Consider the following 22565-nt stretch of genomic DNA (forward strand, 5'->3'; position numbering starts at 1 on the left):
TTGAGCATGCTTCTTTCCATCAGAAAGTCAAAGTACTGAGGAAATGCAGAAAAGCTGAGAAAAACGTTGGAAAACCGCTGATTTTGGTCGTATCTTTGATAAAATATTAAAGTCACCTCATCACAAAATTTTTAAACCATAACTAAATCTCCGTACCAAATTTGAAAATTTTCTGTCTGTTACTTGATGAAATAACTGAGAAAACGCAAAAAGCGCTAATTTTGGGTGTAACTTATTTTTGGGTTCATTTCAAATACCTTTTAACCCAACATTATTACACCCTAGCTGAGCTTCTGTACTGAATTTGAACATTTTCTGGTCATTTGTTCTCGATAAAGTTGAGAAAACGCCAAAAAAACGCTGGAAAAACGCAGATTTTGGGCGTATCTTTGGAAATTTTTTCAAATCCGTTCTTGGTGCGCCTCTAAAGGGCCAACTGAACATACTTACCAAATTTGAACGTTTTTGGTCCGGTAGATTTTTAGTTCTGCGAGTGAGTGAGTGAGTGAGTGAGTGAGTGCCATTTCGCTTTTATATTTATATAGATAAGTAGCCTGTTTTTCCCGATCATTGTATTGTTTGTGCTAACCTAAAAAATAAATAATTATGATTCAAGTAATGTAATTCTATATATCCATACACAGTACATAGAATGTTTTTCAGTGATCTCCAGTAACAGTCGTATTTATTGCCTACAAATTTTGGAAGAAATGGAACGATCAGACATCACCTTGTTTAACTTCTCATATTTGCAGACGACTTGAAGATCTGTGGAAGAATAATTCTGATCAACATTCTGTTCCACTGCAAAGTGAGTCTGGTAAGGAGTTTCAATAAAACGGGTAGATTTGGTATGTATGTCTAAAATAGATCTTTTCTATCACATTGATATTTAAACTTGATTCTGAAATGTTTTCGACCGACAACTAGGAAAAAAGACTAGTTCAAATGTACAATTCTAGGTCTTTTTAGTTTCCCGTTCACAATTTTCCCAACAAATTAACATAATTTAAAGTGTTTATCAGCATTTATTATGGAATAGGGGACCTTATCTTCCACTACTGTCCATTCATAATAATGTTATTGTAAAGACTTCCAATCCAATCAAAAATTGAAAAAAATGAATAAAAAATATATAAAAAGAAAAAATTAAAAAATCTGGTGTGGTACACTCACACAACTTTCCTTGCTCATTGATCTATGAGCCTTATTAACGAGGATAATTTAGGGAATAACATTATGGCGATTGGCGGCTGAATAATTAAAACTACGATTATACTATTGTGATTGTGTTCAGAGTACATTTTCCTTTGTTTGAATTATGAAATTTGAGGATTTTTTGAAAGTTGTCGAAACAGCTGTTCTACAAATAAAATATCGACTTGTGTTCTTTTGAATAAACTGCTCTACGAGAAGGAGGTTACGAAGTAAATTTCTCAAGGATGGGGTGGACCCCCTGTTAATTTCTCAGGGAGGAGACTCATGCCAGTTAATAGAGCTGATATAGAACTATACAGGGTATGAATTTGAAAAAAATCGGTCGAGTCATTTTTGAGAAAATCGTCATGGAAATTTAACAAAATTCATTCTTCTCAGGAATATTACGGAGCTCCTGCAATTTTCCCAGAAAGGAGACTCATGTCAGTTGATAGGGCTTATAAATAGCTATCCATGGTACACATTTTTTTTAAGCCGTTTTCGAGAAAACCGTGAAAAACATGGTTTTTTAGCCATTATTCGCCATTTTTTCCGCCATCTTGAATTTAATTTTATTGAATTTCTTATTGTCGGATCCTCATGGTATAAGGACCTCAAGTTTAAAATTTCAAGTCAATCGGTTAATAAGGAATGGAGTTATCGTGTTCACAGACACACACACACACACCCACACACACAGACCAACACCCAAAAATCATGTTTTTGGACTCAGGGGACCTTGAAACGTATAGAAAACATGAAATTGGGGTACCTTAAATTTTTTTGGAAAGCAATACTTTCCTTACCTATGGTAATAGGGCAAGGAAAGTAATGGAACGTATAGAAAACATGAAATTAGGGTACCTTAATTTTTTTTGGAAAGCAATACTTTCCTCACCTATGGTAATAGGGCAAGGAAAGTAAAAATACAGATTACAGCAAAAACTCCAGTGCTTTTAACATGAATTATTAACTGTTACAATGAACTACTGCATGTAAATTCAGAAGTGAAATTAATTCTAATTATTGATTATTCATACATATCAAGTAATATATTGTAATACATATGGTAATGTTATTGTAAACATATAGTAATATAGTGATATATAGTATTGTTATTGGGCCTGGGAATATACGAGTAATATTAGTGATACATATCAAGGAATATTAGACCTACGAGACGAGATGAACCAAATCAAATCGATTGATTCCATTTCTTAAATCATTTGTCCCAATAATTCTGAACCTCATTATCTCCTCACCTACTATTTCAAGCCACGGTTGAACACAGTGGAAAATTCACAAAGTTAAATTAATGTAAATAACCTCACGGAGCACAATGAAGCGGAACAAAATGGAGGCTAGCTCCAAGTTTCTTGGCAGAGAGGGCAGGGCAGGTAAAAGAGGTTCACCCTGTCTCATTATTCATAATTATTTCGAAATGCTCCAAATCTGTCCCTTCCCTCTTTCTCTTCATCGTCATTCCTACTGTCTCTTCCTCTCTCTCACACTCTCTCTCCCTCGCTCCGCTCTCTCTCTTTGTGGCACACCAATCATGTGCTCTAGAAACAAAGCGTTTAACCGTTTTTTGGCGCTGCGCCAGAAACACTTTGCTTGATAAATCGTCTCCTATATTCGCATCAAATCATCGGTCATCGTTCCAATTCGGGGACGGGGGGACGTCGCTTAATAACGACCTAGGGTGGGGTAGGGACAGGGTTCGAAGCCCCCCGAAATTGTGGTTTGGACTGCTGCTTTTTCTCACCGAAATTACAACACTGGGGCCTGGTTAACCATAACGCTCAGTTTATGTACTTTATTTTCAACAACCGTTCTCTCACCCTTTCTAATAGGTTCTTCATCATTATCTCTCTCCCTCTCTCTCTCACACCACACTTCTCTCCACCAAAAGCTTCACTTCCGCGTTGTATTTTTCGGTTTTGATCTGTGTTTCTCCCTGATCCTCCCGTTCTGTTCTCATTCTCTTTTTATTATTCTATATCCTATAATCTAATTATTACATGATAACGAATGGATTCATGTATTATCTTGTTACCATAATGTTATGAACTAAGAAACTTTCCGTACCATTTATTCATTTTTACTAATTTTATTGATTTTTGAAATTTTGAAATATTACCTGTTCAGATCTGTCTACTTAGTCTATGATTATATTCAATTCATCAAGTTTCAACACTTAAATGACGAATTGCAGACTATGAAAATTGTGAAAATATGATATGATTATTCATGTGATTCGAAAGCATGCTAGTCAGTGAGTGAAATTTTCTTATTTTTCATAATTTATTATTATAGTCTGCAAGTCATTCCAGTGTGTATGAAACATAATATAGCAGTTCGTAATGGATTAACACATAATTACATAATTGGAGACATCTATTTGATTTTTCAAAATTTCCAGTGATCATTTTTTCTTTTAATTTTATCACTTTCTAGTCTCTCCACATATATATACAATAATAGTAGTATTACATAACCTCTCCTATATTCTCCTAATATTTATCATAGATCACTCACTTCTCCACGGGTTCCTTATGATCAACCCGCAACTGGTTACAATTTTTCATTCTCTCTTATCCTCTCTTTTCTCAAAATTATCTCTTCCCTATAATTTTTACCCTTCTCTTTCTTATTCTCCTTATCATTCCTCCACCAATTTCCATTCCAGCCCACTCTTTTCTACCGACTTCCCTGACATGTCCCATTTTTATCTATCTAATTACTCACCATTTTCTTTTTCGTCTCACCGTCATTCCCTTTCTCACCTTTTCCCCTTATTTCATCACTCTAGTTTCCATCTCTCTCCTTCCAAAACGCTCGTAGGACTCCTACCTAATTTTTTCACTTCCACCCTCGTTCAGAATAGAATATGGACCCAACAAAGGGTCAGATAATAATTATCAAATTACATGACATTTCCGTTGTGCTAATGATTACTAAATCTTTTTCCCCTTCCTTTATAACCTCTTTTTTGTTTTCCATGTACTCTATAGTCCTAGTCCCGCTCGTGTTTCTCTTTTTCACCTTTTCATATTACTTTATGTTGTGTCATCAACAGCGCTGTGGATAATTATCACTATTAGCATAGATGAACAATAGCGTAAGTAGATATCCCATGGTATAGGGCGTTTATGTCGCAACTTTTACTGTTATCCCAAGCCGATGACTGTCGATTATTGTTGATTTTTACTGTTTCGACCGGGTAAGAGTGTATGAACGGCACAATATGAGATACTACCAGCGTCATAAAGCTTCACGGGAAAGAACTACGTGGGCTATCGGCTTGAGATAACAGTAAAAGTTGCGACATAAACGCCTTATGCCATGGGATATCTACTTATGCTATTGTTTCTCTATGCTATTAGTCACTAATTTCAAATTATTGGGAGAGGAAAACACATGGGAACCCTGAGTCTCTCTCTCCCATCTTTTATTTGAGTGAGTGAGTTTTGTACTTTCTGGTTCAAAATTCTGTGTGATAACTAGATAGTTCTCTAGTCTTTCATGATAATTGAGTGGATTTCTCTCTCTCTCTCTCTACTGTAATTGTAACTCTTTTCTGAGTGATTGAAGTTTCAGTTGATGCTTTTCTATTTATTCAAGTCACCTGCATAATTTATATTATTAGTATTCATAATCAATAGCATTGATATACTATGATCATCATATTTTTTTCCATATGCCACATTTATGTACGTATTTATTATTATTTATTACAGAACAACTATTACAGACTACAGGCATTAAGCCCAAAACAGTCTTCACCACCATTTACAATCGAATAAAGTAAGTTACTAAAAGAAATAAAAATGAGAGATACAGCACATGCAATTCGCAAATACATAAGAAAGTTGATAAGTATGAGGAGAGCATGAATAATTGTAAGTAATCTAAGCATAAATAATAAATACAGGATAAAAACTAATCTAACTTATCCAAACTTATCTAAAACTTATTCAATAATTTATAAAAAGAATAGGCCTACAATTGAGCATAGAAACAGGTTAAGGGAAAACATGTGCCACTGTGGGAAGAAAATTGATGAAAGCAGAGAAGAAAAAGAAAAAGTTTTATGTTGAATTTAATCATAGTATGAAACGAATCATAGTTGTGATACATATGTATGGTTGTTGTATACAGAAGAAATTCAATATTTTTACCCACATTTCTTAGTAACACAGAAACTAAAAGAATATAGGAAACAAATACGAATAAGATGTAGAACACCCTACATAGGTCTGTATGATCTCTGAGGTCTGATCTCAGGCTCAAAAAATCCTATACACTCTTTGACTCTTTTCATCATAATTATCGTAGATGTTCTATAGTGAAAGACATTCTCGTTCATAAGACGTCCGGAATCAACAAAAAATTTTACACGGCTCGTCGCACTGCCGTTTGTGTACCGATTGAGTAGGTCTACCAACTTTGTGCATCAAAACAAAATTTTAATATATTGGAATAGTTATTTGTGCAACTAGTGCGCAAAGTGACAGTTTGCTGCACCGAAAGAAACGTTTACTTGAACTGGTTGGTTCTTGAGTGCAGAAAACGAACTTTGCGCACGTATTTCACATTAAATTTTTCCTACAGTTACCATTGAATATGAAACGTGGATAATTATGGGTAAAATTCCCTGAAATCCATCAAATGTTTTTCTGTGTAATTTTATTATTAATAGTAGCCTTGATTTATTTAACATTGAATGATAATAATTAGATTATAATGACTAGTAGTTCAATTGAAAATTTATCTGACTGCCTGAAAGGGGTTTATCTTATGTAAGCATTGAAATGACTATAATCAAGGCACATAATGGCAAAGCAACGCCGTTCTCCACTGCCATATTATAACGTGGACCACAGTCAGTGTTACCAACTTAATTTTGATTTTCCTGCAGTGGTGCTCCATATAACTGTAATAGTGTGAATATTGAGTGGGTATTATTGTAGTTGTTTGTATGTATCTTATATTATTTTTCAGGTTTTGAACTGAAATGAACTTTGATTTTACTGTTTGTTGAAACCTGCGTTTTTAGTGTGAGAATTGACTCTGTCTTGTTTGAATTTGCTAACTTGTTGCTTAGTTGTCAAAATTAAAGCAATTTTCGCGCATTTTCCAAGTGCAGTTTCAATTTCATGTCGAAAAAACCACTGTATTTGAAAATTGTACGAGCATTGACCTTTTTGCAGCTCTGGCTTTTCCACTGGAAGTTATGCTCAACGCTCGTGGAGGGGGAATAATTTTCAGTGAAAAGGCCTCAGTTGGCATTGAGACGTGAATGAAAAATCATGTAATGGTGTGCGAGCCTCGGTCCTCTGAATGGGCCTGTTTCCCATTCAGAGGGACAAATTGTCAAGTTTTCAGTTATCAGTAATTTTTATCTAGTTGAATAGGAAACCAAATTTTATAGAGTTAGTGAGAGTAGAATCAGGAAATTATTTGTGCGTGTGAGTTCAAGTATAGTGAGTTTTATTAAAGCGTATGTGAGTGTTTCTGAAGAGTCCAAGTTTGAATATTGTTAAAATGGTGAGTGCCGAACTTTTGTTGTTTTTCTTATTAAGCTCAAAAATTAGTTTCATAAAATGACCGAGGCCCAAATTTAAATGCAGCAAGTTAGCAGGTTCCCAAAATGTATAGATTAAAAATTCAATATTCCTTCTGTTCTAAATCAATTACTGGATAACGTTGTTTGAGAATTTTACATGTTACATGCCTTTTATTGATTCGCTTGATTTAGAATTCAATAAACCTGAAGTTAAATTTTTAAAGTATTTTCAATGAAGTTCCTGGCTCGTAGTTACTATAGTTGCTAGAATAGGTGACAATCAGTTAATGATGATAATCTGTGCATTTGAATGAACGAATCCACTAAAAGCTCCCAACCGTGGATTCGAATAATTTAAACAGTTGATTGGAGGTTTTAAAAACAATTATTATCTATTTTTTTTAATAAATAGGGAGCTAACAAAGTCCCTGGCCTCCCACACTATTACATAACCATAGAGAAACAATAGCATAAGTTACGTAAGTAGCATAACTTACGCTATTGTTTCTCTATGATATAACCTACTGAATAGTTTGCGTTGTCATGCTGCAAATCTGGAGTACACAAAGTAATACTTTGCGCACTAGAGCGGAAAAGTGATTCTTTGCGGCCTGCAATCAGTGCACAAATGCTCACTTTTCAAGTTATCTGTAGGAAAATGAATAATCACTCACAATAGGGTAACAGGTCTAGACAATAACATTGTAGTCCTTGTAATCTCTCTTTTGTTTAGAATCCGTTGGGTTGGTAGTATACTGTGGTATACTGATATAATTATTTCATGATCATACAAAGTATCACTGAAAGAAACTTTCAATGATGAACACAAAGACGTGTGAAAACAGTTATTTTATATATTTTTTGGAAGAAAATTTTCCAACGACACAAGCCAATATGCCCGATCGAAAATAAAGAAAAATCAGCACTATTCCTAAACTCGGTATGAAACACATTATGATGAATGCAACCATATCTACAAGTGAACTTGGTACAACCATAGAGAAACAATAGCATAGGATATCTCATGGTATGGGGACTTTATGACGCAACTTTTACTGTTATCTCAAGCTGATAGTCCACATAGTTCTTTCCTGTGAAGCTTTATGACGCTGGTAGTCTCTCATATTGTGCCACTCATACACTCTCACCCCGACAAAACAGTAAAAATCGACAATAATCGACAGTGATCGGCTTGAGATAACAGTAAAAGTTGCGACATAAACGCCCTATACCATTGGATATCTACTTACGCTATTGTTTCTCTATGATTCAACGTAGATGGTGCTTAGTACCCTTGAACATACAAAATATAATTGAATGAAAAGTACATATATAGAAAAGTATAATGAAAAAGTAAAGTAATTTCGTATTGCTATTGTTGGTGGGGAGTCCCTTGCAGGAAAGTCCCACATTTCCTGAATATATCAATTAAAGCCGTCAATGGGCCTTACGACTGTCATACTTCAGCCGGGACCGACAATTTAACGTGCCCATCCGATAACACGGGAGTGATGTGGTTAAAAACTTTTGGTTATGATAATAGGGTTTGAACCCGGGATCTCTTTGCTGCTACGCAAGCACTCTATCCACTAGACCACGGATCACTCCAGTATGATGAAAAGTATTCATATAGAATGAATTAGTATGTTGGTGGGGAGATCCTAACAGGAAGTTCTAACCTAGCCTAATACAATATACACATCGAAAATAAGACCCCGAATTGAAATTGAACAAAAATAATGGTTTTATTTCACAATGAGCCTTGAGTTATGATCAAATAATAATAATAATATCTCACCACATTACAGACTCTTACAAGAATGCTCTAGAACGTTTCAAGCTTTTAATAAGACGACAGTCAAACTGTCGCTCTCAAATAAAGAAGTTGAAAAAATCTTTCAAAATGAATCATCTGTGACTCCTCAAAGGCCGCACAATTCCAGACGGAGTCGGCGCTGCTATATTTATCCCAAACCCGACGGAGTCCCAAAAAACAAAACACATCAACTTCAATAATAGGAACGTCGTCTTGTCGAATGAAATGTTGTTAGAAATTTTGTGGACTGAAATGTTGTTACTCGATCCTAGTCAACGATAATATCCTCAACATTCGAATGAATAATTATTGTGTCTTCGGCTGACATATTTTTGTCTGTCTGGTCTATTTTTTATTGTGTTGGTTGTGTAAGTTCCGTTGTTGCTTGGGTGATGATCAGGGATGTATGATCGTCATTTTTAAGCTGGGGTTACACCAAAGTTATTAACAAAATGTTAATAACTTAATCCTCATAGATTCTATTAGATTGAACGGAACTTGACTAACACATAAAATGTTCATCATGTGTATGATAAGTTATATTTAATCTGAAAGAGTCTATAGGGATTAAGTTATTAACATTTTTTTAATAACTTTGGTGTGAACGCAGCTTTGGAGAGCAATATTCAGGTTTTATTTATTTTCATAAGTACATTTATATGCAGGATAAATAGCCTATATTTTTGTCCTCTTCCACGAGAAAATCGAAAGTGATGCCTATTTGATTAACTTTTAACAAGTGACGAAATATGATCGTCATTTTCAGGGAGTGATGCTCCTACTCCATTTACTTCGAACAAGTGAATTTTAAAGAATTGAACTGAATTGATTAATTGCCTTCATTCAGGGTGGAGTTAGGACTCCAGGTCCTCTCTGCCACACAATCCAAAACTGGGAGAGGATTGAGAATGTCTATATCTAGAATTAAATATCATGTCAATGTAGAAGCAATCTATTTTTATTAATTCTTTTAGAATAGTTTGTAATTGGTTTTATTCATTTGAGAAGAGTTTTCGGAATCAAAATTTGTGTTTTTTGTTTGTTTAGATTGTAAATTGGAGCAGAACCTAAGAAGTTTCTGTGTTGTTGTGAGGTTGATATTGTGGTAGATATCCACAAATAAAAACTCCGATATTGACAAAATCACCAATTCAATCAAAAAATTTGAGATATTAGTTTCGGTTGTTACCATTCTGAATGATATTGCATCATTATCAATTTTTTGTAATCTGGGAGCTTTATTTTAACATTGAGGATCAGAATATTACAGTATGGTGGAGCACTAGTATTGGCCGTATTGGCCGTTAGCTGTCGACCAATAAAAGTTGAGCTCTACTGCCATTAGCCGAGACTAGATACGCCCAAGTATTCCAAATATGGTCATGAGAACCGTTACACAACGACAAATGGAAAAAGAACTAAGAAACTAACAGATTTGTATCAAATTTGTCCATTTGTATCAAACAATCCTAATTTTAATGATATTTAATCAATTATGTTCATTACGTATTTGAACTTAGTCAACAAAAGTTGACTTACTCTGCTATGGAAAGTCGGCATCGTGGTAACAGAACCAGATGAATGATATGAGTAAGAATGGAAGGGTATAATACAGATTAAAGCAGGAAACACGAAAATGGAAAAAATACAACAAGAAACTAATAATATAGGAAATTTTAGAACGGCATTAATTTTCTACCTCAGTTTTGACCAGTAATGAATCACATTGCTAGAAGACAGGAATGTTTTTGTCCTCATTTTCTATTAATTACTCAATAAAACTTTCAAAAACTTATTAATGAAACCTATCTATGATTGATGACGAGTTTCCTAGCGCAAATTATATTTTGATTGACCTCAAGCCGACACTGAACAAACGTTCGACAAACATGTTTGTTGGAAAAGTTTGGGCAAATTTTATCATGTTTGACAAACAATGTTTGCCCGTGACCAGTGTGGACGCGTCACCAAACAAAACATTGTAAGTGGGGAGAACAGGTTTCATGTTTTAGAGCTGTGAACACTGAAAATGTTTGGAAAAACAGTAATTTTTTGTTTGACGAACAATGATTGTCGAACATTTTTAAAATGTTTGTCCCTGAGCTCCTCAACAAACATGTCTGCCGAGCATGTATGTCAAATATTTGTTTAGTATGGGCACGGCTTAATACTGTATTATTGTAAATACGTTTTATTATTTGGCTGTCATTTGATTTGGAAGTCTTGAATATAGGGAGGATTGAAATATATTGGAGGAAATATGAATATAGGGAGGATTGCCTCCATTGTAATCAATTGACATTGGAAATTCTTGAAATTGAGATCATACGGTATACTAAATTTACTACACTCATTCAAGGATTTCGCAATACTTGTTAACGATTAGGCCTATGTATGGTAGTAATATTCTAGTACCATTTCAGATCGAAAAAAAAAACATTTCGAAGTCATATTTTCATCTCAATTTCAACCCATATCAGACGAAAACACTTCAATAAACAAGATCGTTATACAAGTGTAGAGGAGCCCGCCTATTGTAGGTTGGGTGATCATTTTTTACAAGCTATTCTACGCCAAATCTCCACGTGTGGAGATTTTTTATTATTCCCTTCTCTCACACTTTGTCCCTCTCTCACCCTCACCAGCCACCAACACTCTTTTATCTGTTTTTATCCCTTTCTTTATTGTCATTTATTCCGGTTACGACGTACAAAGTCCAGAGCAAATAAACGATAACTTTGCAAGATTTTACGAACCATTGGGTGATGACAAGGCAGTCACTGTTAAACTAGACTTTGTCTAACCCTCTATTCACTCTCTATCTCTCTCTCTCTCTCTCTTTTTGGTAGAGAGTTAGTGGGGATGATATATTTAATATTCTTTACGAAGAATGGACATTGATATGTACAAAGCTCCGCCAATTTATGTACATGCATGACAATATAATTATCTATAGTTATATATTACAAATTGCTTTTTCATATCATATACAGTTCAATAATTATTTTCTTAGTCTATATTATGTAAATTCATCTATAATTTTGCTGTATTGTAAACCATTGTATATAAGTGTATAAGCCAGTATATATTGTAATCTACATAAATAAAGTACTCAATCAATCAATCTCTCACTCTCTCTCTCTCCCTATCTCTGGGTAGATAGTTACTGGGAAGGATATTTTCAATATTCTTTCCAAAGAATGGACATTGATATGTCCAAAGCTCCGCCAATTTATGTAGATGCATCACAATATTATCTTGTATAGTTATTCCAAATTAATTTTTTTCATATCATTATACAGTTCAATAATCATTTCTTAGTTTATGTCATGTAAATTCATCTAAAACTTTGCTGTATTGTAAGCTATTGTATAAGAGTATGAGCCAGTATATATTGTTATCTACATAAATGAAGTACTCTATCAATCAATCTCCCTATTATTTCATACTTTTCACTCCCTCATCTTCATCTTCACTCTAACCTACTGTTTATCTTTTTCCCTCTCATGCCAACTCCAATTTTGTTACTCTCTCGTCTACACTGGAATGTATCAAATTAAAAAACAGTGATTTTAATTTTATCCGATTCAATAGTCATTGAGAAAAAGTATTATACGACTAGTAAATCTTCATTTCAATCTAAAATTGAAACTGTCTGATATTCTACTATTCTCTGTTCAAAACCTCTCAAGGACAACAAACTCAATGATATATCTGTCGTTATAATAGAATAGCACGTCTCGGTTGCATACACCACTGTTACATCTTAACTGTTATTAAATACTACGAGATCCAATCAAAGAAGTTACCTCCAGAAGATTTTTCTATGATTGTTTTTCGTAGCATATAATGATGTTTGAAATTCAACATGAAATTCTATGCAACCGGGCTCACATATTTTAGAAATCTTTATATTCTCTTTCAAAATTTTGTTAAAAAAGTCATTTCTTGTGAATTGATGTGGATGTAACAAGAATGGAACGATGCTTTTCCAATTATTGAGAAATTCTACATTTTATCAATTCCTATTCAACAAATTTCATCTTGGAAGCTTTTTGGTGAACTAATGAAATTAATATCAATAATAATCATTTTGGAACTTTTCAAACTTTTGGGAAGCATTGGTGTACTGTACGGTGCTAAGAAATTCCATCTTTCAATGTGAATACTATTGTGATTTATAGCTTAATTGTGTTTTTGTTTGTTGATTTGTGTCTCTTATTTCCTGTTTTAACAGATATATCCGATGACTCAGATTATTTTGTTGCTCTCACACTCCCATTGAATTATTTGATTATTGATTATTAATTGATTATTGATTATAATCAACTCCCGTTGATTATTTTGATGTTGAACTCCTGTTGAACTCATAAACGAGACCATATTCAACACCTGCCACTTAGAAATTTGAAATGAGTTCGGAACCCACCTAGGATACCTAATATCTTCAGGTATTTTTATCTCTCATCATTCTTTTAACCTTCGACTTTTGTGGACTCCGATTTTGTGTAGCAGTTCAGGTGACTTCCGAGACAGTCTAAATTATAACTATCTACAGTTAATAGAAATGGTTTTATATTATAGAACCATCAAATTATAGATTATAGATTCTAGATTAAATAGTTTATATATAATAATAATAATATGATAATAATAGTAGTAAAAAAAAATAAAAAAGAACATAGGATTCTGCAGGATTTCTTGTAATGTAATTCCAATACTTGGATTATAAAAAGCAAACACTGAATCAATAAGGTGGAGACTAAAATAAGTTACCGTAAACAACTTGTTTATAAGAGAGGATGAAATTAGAAAGAGTTGAAGAAGAATCTTGATGATGAAGAAGAAGAGAACAAAAAGAAGAAGATGGAGGGCAAAGAAGAGACTACTAACGAATGTTTCAAAAATAGAACTCGCTTTGAAAATCCATAGCAGATCGCTCAGCTATTCTCACCCGATTCTTCTCACTCTCACACATTTTCTCTTGTTAGAGCCCCTCTCTTTTCCATCTACAAACCTTATTTTCTAAAAATATTTGTATTTTTCACTTTCAACTCTTCCAAAAAATTAGGGGACTGTTGGCGTTCTACTTGAGTGTTCAAAATGAACTGATCTCCGTCATTATACACTCTCCAAAAAGTAATTATATCATAATAAAAGTAAATTCGTATGGCTTTTGTTGGTGGGGAGTCCTTTGCGGGAAGGTCCCACCGCCTGAATATATAATGTAAGCCGTCAATGGGCCTTACGACTGTCATACTTCAGCAGGGACCGACAGTTTAACGTGCCCATCCGATAACACGGGAGTGATCTGGTTAAAAACTTTTGGTAGGTATTGAGAGGGTTTGAACCCGGGATCTCTATGCTACTACGCAGGCACTCTATCCACTAGACCACGGATCACTTTATATCATAATCTACAATCAATTGGAATTAAATCACAATAGAACCATTTCTTCTAGAAATCACTGTCTTCTCTTTTTTCAAAAAACAATGAACCATTAGAAATCATCAAGAGTGTGTAATACTGAAAGAGTCTATTGTTTCTTTCGAGAAAGGGGAAAAATGTGATTTTTGAAAAGGGTACTGTTCCCATTCCATTTATATTACTAAATTCTCTCCTGATCGGAAACTACACAGAATCTCAAAGAATTTATTCATTTTTCAATTTATTGTATAAAAACACTATAATCATAATATATAATCATGATTTTGGAGGAAAAACTAGGCTGAGCCTGTACTATTTCCCTCCAAAAATTTTGATAGAATGTTAATGTTGTCCAAAGAATTAGGTTATTGAAATATACATCAGTGTATATCTAGGCATTTGAGACTCATGAGCTATATATTTGTTGTGTATATGCCATACGCTAAAAACAGATATATATTACTAAAAGTAGCGCTTCATATCTATTCTGTAAAATTTTTCATTGAGTCGAAAATCAGCCTATCAATAATAATATTTCCTTATCTTGACATGTAGTATTGTTGAGAGGTGTAGCATCTTAATGCTACATGTCATGATCACCTAAATCATCTCATCAACTTCTCAATGAAAATGTAGTTCCAGGAGTTTTTGCAGCAGTTCTTCCGGAGTTTAGTAATGATAAGATAACAAATAGTATATTTCGCACCTAGGGCCGAAAATGAGACTTTTCCGGCTCCAAATCGGTTTTCAAGTCCGAGGCCGTAGGCCGAGGAATAGAAAAGATTGAGAGCCGGAAAAACATTTTTGCCCGTGGTGCGAACGCTATTTTTCGTCAAAAACAAAAATAAATAATATATAACTTATATAGGAGAATAATTGTTTATTAAGCACTTCCAAAAGCAAAAGTGGAAGGTCATAGCTCTAGCAAATCTGAGGTTATCTGAATATCAGGAAATTGTCCGAATATTTAAATTTTTTATTCTGATTTGTCTAAATAACCTGAAAGATTATGTTTAATTATGTGGGAGTAGGGATGTCAATCCCGGGTCCATTTTTGATACCTAACAATCCCGGGATTTTTCAGCGTCAATCCCGGGATTTTTGGGATTGTAAACCTGAAATTGTGAATCATATTTTTCCAAAAACAATTCGAAATGGAATTTATTTATGGTGATGAATATGAGTTTTCATAACTAATTTATTGTTCTAAGTGTTTGGCTAATTTATTCTACAGGCACAGCCTACAGTTGCATATACATAATATTGATTGTATACTGTACTCTGTACTGGCTTAATATAATTCGCATTATCAGTTCGCATAATTGGCAGAATGGTTGTTGATTGGTTGTTATGTCTCTACACTCTTGTTTCTGTTTACACAGCACCATAATTATTACCAGTCTAGACGGCGCAATATTTGCAATAGTGCTGATGGCATTTCCTTGGAATGCATTCCGAACTTTGAAAAGACTTCAGAAATCAGAAATAAAAAAGCACTAACGATTCACTCTCTGTCTAATTATTCCTCACCTCTTCTCTTTCTCTATCATAAGTAGAATATCTAGTTGAAGTAAATATTATAGTTGGCTCTACGAAGTTTTATTTAGTAGCATAGTGGTTCAGCTTTCGCGTTGTTTGGTTGGTATGGCGTTACGGTCTTACAAAAAGTATTCTATTTTACTATTAATATTATTAATTCAAGTGATATCAATTCACTTTACAGTATTTGACGTAATTAAATTGTGAGCTTTATCCCGTCCTGATGTAGGATAGAAATGCTTTTGTTCTACATGAAAAAGACTCTGATGAGTTATCTTGCTTTCCTCAGTTCTCACTATCATCGAGGATACAGCAAATTTAAGGTAGGACATGAAATAAAACAGTTACTCCTAATCTTGAAAACATTCAAAGAAATATAATGTTCAATTTCAATATTATTCCCAAGTTTTTTTTTTCATTTTAATAATAGCCTCTCCCTATCTAATGGGCCCTTTTTCATCTCCACACACTGTTACTGAACATGTAATTGAGGAGGAACAATTGGTTAAAAATGCATGAAACTGATTTTTGCCAATCCCGGGATCAGTCCAGGGATCCCGGGATTGATATTGGATGATCCCGAAATACTGGGATTGGAAATCAGTCCCGGGATTGACATCCCTATGTGGGAGGTTGATTTTATACTTTTTTATTCTTTCAAATGACAATATCCGGCCTTAGCCGGAAAGAAACCTGTTCTGACGCCAGACGAGAGTCGTCAGCAAACAATGTCTTCCAGATCTACGTAGGGACTGGAAAACCGCTGCTTTCTGTGCCGTGTGGCGAAAAATAATATACTACTGGACATGATTCTTCAACAAGGATGAAGAACATTAAAGCTAGTGGAATAATATCACTCAAAATGATTATATGAAACAGTATATTGACTGCATCGTGATGATACTTCCGAAGTTGATATATTGTTCCAATTGATGAAGAAAGAAATGGTTGTGTATGTGACACATCACATCAATAAAGACAATCCACACTATGATATATCTACTACATTTTATATTTTACAAAAGTTTACAATAATATTATATTTATGAATTCAATTCCAACAAATTTTTACACGAACAGTAATTCAGTCACCATACTAAGCCATATTATATTACTAACTAGCCGTCAGGCTCGCTTCGCTCGCCACATCCGTCTACCCAGGCGGCTCCGCCCCGTGGACCCCCGACTGGATCGTCCAAAAATGAGATCAGCGGGCTCGCTTCGCACGCCTGCATTTTTCATTTGAGCATGCCTCATTCCATCAGAAAGTCAAAGTACTGAGAATGGGCGTATCTTTGACTTTATTGCAAATTCCTTCTAATACAACATTATTACACCCTAACTGATCTTCAGTACTAAATTTGAACATTTTCTGTTCATTTGTTCTCGATAAAGCTGAGAAAACGATGAAAAACACTGTAAAAACGCAGATTTTGGGCTTATCTTTGGAAAATTTTCCAAATCGGTTCTTAGTGCGCCTCTAAAGGGCCAACTGAACATACCTACCAAATTTGAACGTTTTTGGTCCGTTAGATTTTTAGTTCTGTGAGTGAGTGAGTGAGTGAGTGAGTGAGTGAGTCAGTCAGTGAGTGAGTGCCATTTCGCTTTTATATAATATAGACTAATAACCATCGGCATGGAGGAAAGATAGCGTAAGTGTTATGGGTATCTTCACTTTTGGTTAATTTTCTTCATGGTCTGGGTTGATTATACCATGGCACAGCTCATAACTAAGAGCAGAAACAAATAATAATAGCATTCAACGGTATCTTTACTCTATGCTAATAACTATTTGAATAGTTTTCAGTTAGTTAACAGTATTTCATAAGCATGGACTCTATTTGCGAGTCTGAACTATTCTCCTTTTTAATAACTGTCTCTCACACTTAGCAAACTCTAATTATTAAAACCCTTTTCATTCCCTTCATACCCCATTTGAATGTGTTCAACATGTATTCTTTTCTCTCTCTTCCTCTAGCAAAACATTTTCTTACTCACTCGGCCCCACATTCTCCGAGTCTGAAGACAAAACTTCTAATCAATCTATTTTTATCCAACCCCTTTTTCAACTTTCTCTCCTCTTACTCTAACTCTCTCACTCACTCACACACTCTCAGTCTTTCTCTCTCATCCATACTAACCCTCTCACTCTATCCCCTTACTCACTCACACTCTCTCACTTACTGATTCTCTCTCATCGACTAACAAATTCCTCCCTTCTCTCTTACAAATTTCAACTCAGTAATTTTGTGTCCCTCCTTTTTTCAAATCTTTCCAATTCCATTACCTCCCCTTCACACCTCTTCTATTTTTTTGCCTATCTGTCCTGTTTAATTTTCCTATTCTCTCTTCTTCTATCTCATAACTGCTTCCCTCTCCCTCATCTATTCCTATTATCTCTCCTAATCTCCAAACTTATTTTCCTCCTCCAGCTCTTCCCTTCATTTAGTGTTTCTACCCATTCTCTTCCCACTTCAACCTCATTCTTCTCTACTATAGAAATTCCAAAAACAATAATATTGTTCATTATCATCAGAATTTTAGAAATTTTCTAGATTTGCTCCTCTATTTCCATCTTCTAGAAATTTCCTAGATTTGCTCCTCTATCTCCATCTCCATTTATTAGAGAGTTAGTGAGAAGGATATTTTTATTATTCTTTCCGAAGAATGGACATTGATATGTCCAAAGCTTCACCAATTTATGTAGATGCATAACAATATAATTATCTATAGTTATTATATTACAAATTGCTTTTTCATATCATATACAGTTCAATAATTATTTTCTTAGTCTAAATCATGTAAATTCACATTTAATTTTGCTGTATTGTGAGCTATTGTATATAAGTGTATAAGCCAGTATATATTGTAATCTACATAAATAAAGTACTCAATCAATCAATCAGTCTTCTTCGTCCTCAACAACAACCACTTCCCCATTCTATATTTCTTCTCCTCCCACTCGTTCATTCATTCTCTCTCACACTCTCTCTCTCTCTTACTTTCCCTTTACAACACTTCTTCCTCCTCACTTTCAAACCTACAAAATCTTCCCTTTCTTTCCACCTTCTTTCAGCTGTCCTCTTCTTTTCTCTTCAACAACCACTCTCCCCCTCCTGACATTCTAGCTTCCTCCCTCTCACCCTCTTTCCATCATTCTCTCTCCCTTGTCTTTTTTGATCGCTCACTCTGTCTACCTCACTTACTCACTCACACACTCTCACTCACTCCCCTCCCAAAACGCGCATCCAGCTTTAGCGAGCTCAGTGCCTTTGCCGTGCTGCCGCGGTCGTAATGTGTTCGAACAACTCAGATTTCAAGAGTTCGAATTCTAACGCGATTTCAACAAACTCAAACGTGTTCGTGAAACCCCTCTCAACCTTGACCCTGTTCTGATATCCGGGTATTTCGTGAGTGCAAGAAACGCAATGTGAAAAGTGAAGTGTGGCGGAAAATACGCGAGATATAAGAGTGGAACAATTGTTACTTGTGTATTGGTTCTACGTTACAGTTATCGTTAGGATATAGTAATGGTAGAATAGAATTTCCTTCGTCATGGTAGAGTAAAAATGTCTTGGTAGAATGGAATACTATCACTGTCATCTATATAATAAGAGGAAGTTATTTTGATCATCATACCTGGACCGAAAATCAAGTGACGAAGCAGTGTGAGATTACATAACCTTATCTTTTGGACAACATTAACATTTTATCAACATTTTTGGAGTGAAATAGTACAGGCTCAGCCTAGTTTTTCCTCCAATGTCATAATATTGTATTATGATTATAGTATATTATACAATAAATGAATGAAATGAAATGAAAGTAGAGTTGTGTTTGTTCGTTTATTGGCATCAAATCATGTCAACTTGTGGATTGCATACTACAGGAAAAACGGGAATGATTTTTAACTCCAAATTTTGCACATAGATTCTAAAAATATTAATCTCGTGCACCTCGAAGCCCAAATTCTAATCCCCCTTCTAGATGTTTCAGAATTAATGTTCAAATTTTATTCATGGGACATGAAATAATATATTATAATTGAGATGTCCATAACATAGGAATTCCATAACATAGTGAGTCCATAACAGTAAAGTCCATAGTCCATAACATAGAAAAGTCCATAACATAGAAAAAAAGCAGAGAGAGTACCTTTAGGGAACAGTTGTTACGGTTAATATTGACAACAAAAATGATTAAAAGACCAATTTTGTCAGGTTGGCAGTAAGTTGAGGAAGGTTTCTAAAAAAGATTTAAGTTCTGTCACTTTATTGGGTTAGCATCAAGGAAGAACTTATGTACTGTATACTTTAATAGATAAAAGAACTGGCTCATACACGTACAGGTTGAGAAAAATATGTTTGACGTATCATCTCGTCTGAACTACTGGACTGATCAACTTGAAATATTGCATATAGATTCTAAATCAACCGAGGATGTTCATAGGCCTATTTTCAATTTTTCAAGATTCTATTACGTCAAGTTCTCAGTATATCAATTTTGAAAATAGGTCCCTTCCGTAGCACGGGTTACCTGCTAGTTGTAGAATAAAATACTATTACTATCATATTTAAATATAAGATCAAAAGTGAGGGATCATATTGCACCTTGGCAAGAACACCATGATATCTCAAAAAAGTACATTTTTGGAGAATCGTAATGAAAGTTTCATGAGCCCATAAATTAATTAATATACAACAATCATTGCATATTTCTAGCTCATTCTCTTAACAACTTTTCTACAATACTTTACATGATTGCTTTTCTTAAAAAAAACTTATATTGATGATAATTGAGATTTTATGCAAATGGTTATCGATGTCACGTTTTTCCTGCCTGAATACTTGTAACCCGTCTTAGTTGTCACGTCCATTTTCTCAATCCACAACTCATTTGAAGGTCATGAGAGTTTCCACTCCCTAACATGTGAAATAGCTGTCAGTGATATTATCATCAGTCCAGCTCATTCATAGTAACATTGAAACGCAGTGTTCAAATTTTATTGAAATATGTCATTCAATTGATTCAGCTCCTCAATTGGAACAAATAATCCAGTAACAGAGAAGTAGCTAATCATATGCAAACAAGAATAATTAAACATCAACTTATATTCAATTAACTTTTAATAATTTTATTATTGAACGAAAATTTAAATTAAATGCTGCAAATTGTTAATTCCAATTAAATTTTATTCCTGGAAAGCTTCACGTCGAATCCGATTGGTAAACTAATTAATTTTATGACATATCCGTGCACATTATTTTCTATATCCAGTTGTGACGTTCATACAATTAATTCGTTGCTTCATATTTGTTCTAAATTGCTACCCATATAATTATATTCCCCTTTATTTATAACTCTGTTCACAAATCTCCCTCCGTTTTCCTCTATTACAGTTGTCGACAACATCTATATAAATGGAAAGGAAAAAACTGACTTTTACACGTACGGGATAGGAAATTCATGAATGACTCATCATCACGTCTGAACTACTCAACTGATTAACTTGAAATTTAGCATATAGATTCTTAATTAACCGAGGATGGTTATAGGCCTATTTTCAATTCTTCGAGATCTCATTACGTCAAGTTTTCAGTTTAAAAATTTTAAATAGACCGATGCTGAGCACGGGTTACCTGCTAGTCCTCAATGATTTCAGTTCAATCCTAGATTATCTCAGAAAACGAGCTCTCTCAATAATATTAAAATTTGATTATTGAGTACTCGTGAATGATTTGAAGCATCTAAATTTGGAAATCTACTTTGTGAGAATATTTAAGGACTGAAAATTTTGTGAAGTGAACAACTACAAGACTTCTATTTCGGAGTGTGTAAAACCTTACATAATTAAAAATTAAAAATCCAAGTACACTACTTTTGAAATTGGTTAATAACGACATGTTTCGGCTATTATGATTCCATTAGCATTACAATAAGGACATGATAATGGCATTATATAGCCGAAACATGTCGTGATTGAACAATTTTAAAAGGGTACTTGGATTTCCAATTTCTATCTATATTTAAGAGTAGCCCTAAAGAAAAAAGACAATCCTATAAAAATTTGAGAGAGGAATATCACAGGTTCACTTTATTTTTCTCTCTTCCTATTATTTTGATGATGTACTTATTGTATGAATGAATAAAGTAAGAGTTGATGAATTTATTCTCCTCTATTATCGTCGAATGGAGAAATTTATCTAACTTAATGACCACAATTATTCAATTCCTAATTATCTCAAAAAAAGCTCTCTCAATTGTTCAATATTTTAGACTTTATGTCGATAATTTATTCTCCTTTATTATTGTCGAATGAACAAATTTATCCAATGACCTCAATTCAATTCGAAATTCCCTCAACAATCAAGCTCTCTCAATAATGTATCAATTTCAATCTTATTCTAGATTTTCCCTCAATAATAATTTATTCCCCCTCATTATTGTCAACAAAAATTCCCTAAGTAACCTACTAGATTCTCTCAACAATCAAACTTTCTCAATAATGTATTAATTTCTATTCCAGATTATTCCTCAATAATCTATTTTCCCTTATTATTGTCAACAAAAAATTACCTGAATAACTCCTAGACTCCCTCAACAATCAAGCTCTCTCAATAATATTTCAATTTAATTCTAGAATTTCTCCACAATAATTGATTTTCCCTTATTATTGCCAACTAAAAAATCTCTTAATAAATGTCTAGATTCCCTCAACAATCAAGCTCTCTCAATAATATTCCAATTAAATTTTAGAATTTCTCCACAATAATTGATTTTCCCTTATTATTGCCAACAAAAAAATCCCTTAATAAATGTCTAGATTCCCTCAACAATCGAGCTCTCTCAATAATATTTCAATTCAATTCTAGATTTTCATCACAACAATTGATTTTCCCTTATTATTGCCAGCAAAAATCCCCTCTACAATTTTCTAGACTTTATCAACAATCAAGTTCCCCCAATAAAAGTTCAATTATTTATTTTCAGATTTCCTCTTATTTTATCTCAACAAA

At 34.0% G+C, this 22565-nt stretch overlaps 1 protein-coding gene across 1 annotated transcript in view; it reads left to right on the top strand.

Moving 5' to 3' along the window:
* Nucleotides 1-18820: 18820 nt before the first annotated feature.
* LOC111043338 overlaps nt 18821-22565 on the top strand; it is a 134118-nt gene continuing 130373 nt past the window's right edge. The window contains 1 exon segment of the mRNA XM_039440400.1: nt 18821-19217. The gene's annotated coding sequence lies outside the window, so the exon portion shown is untranslated.

The sequence above is a fragment of the Nilaparvata lugens genome, chromosome 13, assembly GCF_014356525.2.
Source record: "Nilaparvata lugens isolate BPH chromosome 13, ASM1435652v1, whole genome shotgun sequence".
Lineage (NCBI taxonomy): Eukaryota > Metazoa > Arthropoda > Insecta > Hemiptera > Delphacidae > Nilaparvata > Nilaparvata lugens.